This window comes from Choloepus didactylus, chromosome 2, assembly GCF_015220235.1.
Source record: "Choloepus didactylus isolate mChoDid1 chromosome 2, mChoDid1.pri, whole genome shotgun sequence".
NCBI classification, from domain to species: domain Eukaryota; kingdom Metazoa; phylum Chordata; class Mammalia; order Pilosa; family Megalonychidae; genus Choloepus; species Choloepus didactylus.
The window spans coordinates 191123674-191131104 of NC_051308.1; positions in this window are offsets into that span (position 1 = coordinate 191123674).

Consider the following 7431-nt stretch of genomic DNA (forward strand, 5'->3'; position numbering starts at 1 on the left):
GGCTTGGAAAATTACGAGCTTCCAGCGGGTGGAATCCCAGAAGCTATAGCCCAACATGAGGATGTAACCAAACATGGAACCCAGCCGCCATTTCAGTACAAGCCGAGATTGGAGATGGAATTATCCAGAAAGGATTTGTGGAAACTCCTATTGTCTGATGGCTTTGACCCCTGTGTGCTTCATGCAAAGCCAACAGAATTTTTGCGAGAACTTTATAGACAGAGCCGTTGCCAGTCTGGACTGGAGGAGACAGACAAGGAAAAATTAAAGGAAAAATCTCTTCAAAGACAGAGCCATGGAGGTTGAGGTCTAGAGTCAAGAGATCTTGGGCTGGGAGAGCTGAGCAGCCCACATGCATGGAAAGGGTGAGTTTGCCCTGGAGGTCGAGGACGGGCTTTCCGCCTCGATGCTCTGGAAGAGTTTTGCCACCTCAGGTCCCAAAGAGGTTGGAGCACATTCCCAGGCAATTGGGGAGAGCCTGGCTGCCACCACACTGTTCTGAACGGGTTGAGCGTGTACCCCGGAGATGGAAGGGAATCCGGGAGCTGCCCCTATCTTTGAGAAGGGTGGGGCCGAGAAGGTGGTCTCCCCAATGTGTGGGTATGTTGGAGCACTCACCTAAGCATTTGGAGAGGAAAGGGCTGCTGAAAAGGCCCTTAGGAAGGGTTAGGCTCCCGCTCTCTCAAGCCCCAAGGATGCAACGTCGTTCTGTAAATGACTCTCAGACTTTGAAATCTAATGGAGTTTGTCCTGCAGGTTTTAAGAACTGTTTTGGTCCTGTTAACCCTGTTTTTCTTACTGTTTCTCCTTATGGCAATGGGAATGTTTATCCTATGAATGTCCCTCCTTTGTATATTGGAAGCATATAACTTGTTCTAAGTCCACAGATCCACAGCTAAAGAAAGATTGTGCCTTGGGACTGACCACGCCTAAACTGATTTTGATGGGATTTTGTGCTTAACTTTTGTTACTGAAATGATTTGAGTTTTTGTGATATTGTGATGGAATGAATGTATTTTGTATTTGGAAAGATATTGTCATTTTGGGGTCCAGGGGGTGGAATGTGCCGGTTTGAATGTATTGTGTCCCTCAAATGCCATTATCTTTCTGGTCTTGTGGGGCAGAGATTTGCTTGGAATGTGCCCCACCCAGCTGTGGGTAATGATAATTTTGATGAGATGTTCCCATGGAGGTGTGGCCCCGCCCATTCGGGGGTGGGCCTTGATCAGTGGAGCCATATAAAACATGCTGACTCAAAGAGACTAAAGGCAGTGCAGCTGTGAGTGATGTTATTTGAAGAGGAGCAAGCTTGCTAGAGAGGAATGTCCTGGAAGAAGCCATTTTGAAACCAGAACTTTGGAGCAGACGCCAGCCATGTGCCTTCCCAGCTAACAGAGGTTTTCCGGACGCTATTTGCCATCCTCCAGTGAAGGTACCCGATTATTGATGTGTTACCTTGGACACTTTATGGCCTTAAGACTGTAACTGTATAGCCAAATAAACCCCCTTTTTATAAAAGCCAATCCATCTCTGGTGTTTTGCATTCTGCAGCATTAGCAAACTAGGACAGATGCAAAAAGATACACCATGCAAATAGCAACCAAAAAAGTATTGGACTAGCTATACTAATATCAGATAAAATAAACTTTAAGTCAAAACTTAAGAAATACAAAGAAGGACACTATATACTGATAAAGGAGTCAATTCAACAAGAAGAAATAACAATCACAAATATATATACACATACCAGCAGAGCCCAAAAATATACGAAGCAAATACTGACAGATTTGAATGGAGAAACTGGTGGTTCTACATTAATAGGAGACTCCAATATACCACTTTCAATAATGGATAGAACATTTAGACAGAAGACCAATAAAGAAATAGAAGACTTGAATGATACCATAAACCAATTTGACCTAATAGAAATTTAGAACATTTCATCCTACAGCAGCAGAATATACATTCTTCTCTAGACTGCACGGATCTTTCTCCAGGGTAGACCATGTGTTAGATCATAAAACAAGTCTCAATAAATTAAAAAAATATTTTGAAATCATATAAAGTGCATCTTCTCTGATCACAATGGAATGAAACTAGAAATCAATACTAGAGGGAAATCTACAGAGCACTGTTGAAAGAAATTAAAGACTAAATAAATGACAAGACAGCCCATGTACATGGTTGGGAAGAGTTTACATTGTTATATGCTATCCAAAGTATTATATAAATTCAATGCAATCTTTATAAAAATTTCCATTTCAAAAATGGAAAAAAATGATCCTCAAATTTATATGGAAATGCCAGAGCCCCAAATAGCCAAAACAATTTTGGAAAAGAAAAAAGTTGGAGTACTTGCACTTTACAATTGCAAAATGCACAACAAAGTTAATGAGCAATTGATTTCTGACAAGGGTGCTAAGTTCATGCAATGGGGAAAGAATTGTCCTGACAACAAATGTTGCTAGGAAAACTGGATATACACATGCAAAGAGTGAAATTAGATCCCTACCTCATACCATTTAAAAAAATTAACTCAAAATGGTTCAAAGACCTAAATATAAGAGCTAGAATTATAAAACTCTGGAATATAACATAGCGCCAACTTCTATAACATAGGGATTCAGCAATGGATTCTTAGATATGAGACCATATGACACGAAAAGTATGAGCAACCAAAGAAACTACAGATAAGTTTACTTATGTCCTATGTAAGCTTCAGCTACATATCTCAAATGGCCATAGTATGATAAGCCCAAGTCAACAATAGTCCCCAAAAACCCTATACCATGCAAATAGCAACCAAGAGTGTTGGGTCCCTATCTGAGAATCTATAAAAGTTTACTCACTTATTTTTCAGTAATTTAAATCCTCCAGAGAGCTCCTATGCCAGCTAAGTCCCCAAACCCACAGTTAACAGCCTGTTCAAGAAAATCAACCAGTTGCATCCCCTTTTCCCATAATGTCGACACCCCTTTTCAACATGAACAAGTTGGAGTGGTTACTCCCTAGACATCCCTGAAGATCGGAAAAGTTATTAAACAAGAGGAAGGGGTAGCAACAGACAAAATGGAATTTAATAAAGGATTATGAATACTGAATCTCTATATAAATTTCTTTTCTTTAGTTTCTAGGGTATTGGAATAGCTAGAAGGAAAGAACTGAAATGGTGGAACTGTAACCCATAACATTCTTTGAAATTTGCTATATAGCTACTTGTTAAATTGTAATTTGAAAGTTATCACCTTTTGGTATATATGTTATATTTCACAATAAGGAAATAACTGAAACTATGATACTATAACTCATAACATTCTTGGAAATTTCCTATATAACTACTTGTTACATCATACTTTGAAAGTTTTACCTTGTTGCATTATGTTATATTTCACAATAAGGAAATAACTGAAATTGTGGAAATATAACCCATAACATTCTTTGAAATTTGCTCCCTGTTTGTTAAATTGCACTTGGAAAGTTATCACTTCTATGTAAATATGTTATATTCCACAATAAAAAAAAAACAAAAAATGAATTAATATGTTTATAATGGGAAACGTGTATCACGGAGTTCTGAAAACTTGGTAATGTGAATTATAGCCAAAAAAAAAAAAGTATTTGTTTATCTGAAATTAAGATTTAACTGGGCATTCTGTATTTTATGTTCTAAATCTGGCAACCCTGTCCATAAGTGGACATACCCACAGGAGAATTCTTTTATTTCTTTGGTAAAATAATGGCATGTTCCTCAGAGCTGGTTTTTGAGAAACATCCACTCCACCCCCCCATTGGCAGCCTCAGTATTGAGGCAGGACTTGAGGTAAAAGTTAAAAAGGGCCAGGGGATGGAGGGGAGGAAAGCACAACTGTTCATCATTAACCCTCCATATGAACCTTCTGGCTCAGAAGGTTTCTTCCTTGATGAGGTGGGCACCCTTGACATGAGAGGGAGAAGAGGGATGGGAAACCACGAGGTGATTTTGCCTCTTTTTGAGCATGCACCAGTTGTGCTTGCCTTTAAAAGCTGAGGCTTAATGGTCCTCATGCTTTTGAAGGGTCTGTAAGGTTGGGGTGACTTACAGTCCTCCTTGGAGGTTAGCAGATTTGTAATCAAATGCTGATTGGGGCAGCTTGATAGAGGTGAGGAAATGGCATTTTCTTTCTTTCTTTCTCTTCCTTTCTGCAAGAACTTTCCTTCTCATTACTAACTCCAAGATTTGGAAAACTGTTTTGTTAACTTCTTTTTTCACTTTGGCTTCTCCTACAAAGACTAGTGTTTTCAACTTTTCAAGAGATTGGCTATATTCTTCATCCACTAACCATAATTCTGAAAGACAGTTTCCTAAAGTGTTGGGAAACAACACAAGCCTGAAAGGGATCCTTCCTTGTTTCCACTTAAACTTTGCCTAACCTGCTTTAAATAAGGTGGGAGGTGGCAGCTTGTCTGCCAAGAGGGCCTGTACTAACTAGATGAGGGCTTGCCATGTGCTTTATAGCAGGAGAAGGTTCTGAGGAAATACTCTCTAAATGAATTACTGTGGTAACTGCTGACACCCCAGGCAACAGGAGAGAGGGCATTCTCCCTCTTCTTTAAAAATGCACTGTAACTTTGGTTGACTGTGCCTGTCCCTAGTTCAGAAGAGACTTGGGGTAGACCTGAGCTGTTGCTTTCTAACTACGTGAACCTGCATAATATAGCTGTGCTCTTCCTATACCAGCACTTGCTAGAGCAGACTCAAAGCTGCCAGGGCTTGGGCAGGGAGCCAGGCACCTCTTTTTGGAGCATTATGTTCTCCCGGGTTAGGGTTTTTCATAAATGGAGCAAGCGAGAGCTCCTGTTGGACTGTGACTATCCATACTACTCTGGAGACTCCTGGTGCTGAAATTTTGGCAGATAAAATGCCAAGCTGATGCTAAGGGTCACTAGAATCCATTTGTACTTAATTGTAGTTAACTGCCAATTATCAGCTGAATGGAGGGAAGCAAGCTTAGCTACACTTGATTGTTTCAAGGAAAGGAATGAGAAAAGGGTGAGCACGTTGACAGGCAGTTGCTTCTCACTTGACTTCACTGTTTTACAAGTGAAGATACTGAGGGTTGAACATGAAAGTAACTTCATCCAGATATCACATAGAGCATGTAAGTGGCCAAATGTGGATTTAGTTAGAGCAACCCTTGATGCTTACGTGGAGACCACTGAACAGCAAGTTTGACAAACATTGGGTATGTGTCTCGTGTTAAGCATTAAAATCTCTGATAGCTAAATATGTGGCTGCTTCCATCAATATTAAGCAAACCTTAAGAACAAACTATTTTCACCTTGTCCATCATTGGGGAATTCCTTTACCCTAAGTATCTCAGATTCTAAAAGTTCAGGCACCTCAGTTGCATTCTATTTATAATCAAATACCTAAAGAACATGCATGCTCTTTATAGTTGCAGTTCTTAGAGAGGCCTTATTTTGGAGCTTCTAGAATGTTGCAGCTACCTAGTCACCCCTCAGCTGTGACTCTGGGCAGGTGCTTATGCCTAACTAAGTATTGAGTCAAGCAGCCTACAGACTTGCAGGGAACATTTCTCTAATCTGCTTGAGAAATGGTATTTATGAATCTAAAATATTATGAAAAAATGAGCCTAATTTAAGGGGATAACACCCATAACACCTTATAATAGTCATGAATATGCAGTGTCAAAAAGCTCATAGGGAAGAAGTTGATTTTCCATTTTACTATAACTCTCTGCTTTGCGCAGACTCAAGTTTCCATAGCCTGTGGCCATGAGCTCCTCCAAGCCAGTGATTTATTTCTGCCAAGCAGAATTATGGGTGACCAGCTGGTAAAACCATCTGAGAAGGACTGAATTGATTCTCATGACATGAGGTGTTGTAAGACTTATAACAAGTTTATGGACCTCGGTGGAAATCTGAGCTATTTTTCTTATCACCCATATAACGGTTTTAAGGTGAACGGATGAATAGTATGGAGGTGGTTATTTGGCAAATAAGGGACATCTGGGCTGTAGTCACAACAAGTAAACCTCTTAAACTGGTAACAGAAGGGGAAACTCAAACACTTGAAATCCATTGCTTGCAAGGATTTGGAAAGTACTTCTGGGTTAGTTTGTCTTTTATAACACAATCACAATAACAATATAATCCAAAGAGCTGTAATATTGTTACTTAATGATGGCATCTAGAAAGGTGCCTGAAGAACTTCCTAATCATTCAGAATGGTTACTTATTTTAAGTATCCAGAGCTGTGGGCAGTGTCAGGGAGCTCCCCATGAAACTTGTCAAGTCCTCTTCAAGAAGAAATGATTCTATAACTGAACTTGTGAAAATGCATTAGCTCTTGCTTGTATAAAATACTTTGAGAAGTGTTCTGATTAAAATGGCTTAGGGAAGAGGTAAGCTGTCAATTAAGTTTTGGAGGCTGGGGAGAATTTACTTGGGCACAGGTGAAGCGGGAAGTGTGGCAATAGGAGTGAATATGATATGTAGGCATGAGTGTGGGGAGTGATTTGGCATCCATTTTAAATGCTAAAAAAAAAAAAAAGCTGTCTCACCTTCTGGTAGTAAAATGCTTTCATCTGTTTTTAGTGTTGTGGGTCCACTCTGTTCTCACTGTAGTTGGCTCCAGCCTAAAAATCTGCCATGTTGCCCTGAATACACCACAAACTCGTAAACCCTATACCTCAGGTCAAGCTGTTAGCTCTACTTGAAAAGCTTTTTTTTTTTGCCCCTTGCCCTGTTAATCCTGCTCACATTTTGGCATCTAGTTCCAATGTTGCTACTTCCTCAACCCTTCTTGTGGTCACTGAAGTTAAGAGGTATGATAAGTATGGTGTGAAGTAGGATTGTACAAATACAAGTGCTGTGTGTCTGGTGGGTTAATCTTGGAAGACTCAGTTTCATCTGTAAAATGGGAAAACGACTACTTTGATGACTGTCTTGAATGTCTATCAACCAAATATCAGTGTTTGGTATGTACTCAATTACATCTGGCAGTATCTAGCAACCAAGCTGAGTTCTGTGATGGAAAGGAACTCCTTGCCTTTTCACTGCTGCTACTTTGCATAGTTGGACATTCAAAATTGGTGTCTCAATATCTGCTTATTCAGTTTGGTGATGTTGGCTTTCTAGCATTAAAAACGAATTTGTCTGGGTGTGGCAGAGAAGAGGATACCCAATACTTAAGGGTACCCCCTAGATCTTGTAAGTGCTGATGCCAACAGAGGGCATTCGGGTCATAAAGGCACAGGGCAGATGTACAGGTCACTGTGATAACTAGTAGTGTTGCAACAGTATGAGGAAGAGTCTAGTAATTGCCTCAAACAACAAAGGCCAAACATCGGACAAAATGTCTCCACATTACAAAGCCCACAAGTAGCTGGTTGGCCACTCCTGCCCCTGAATAACTCTCAAAACTTCCCT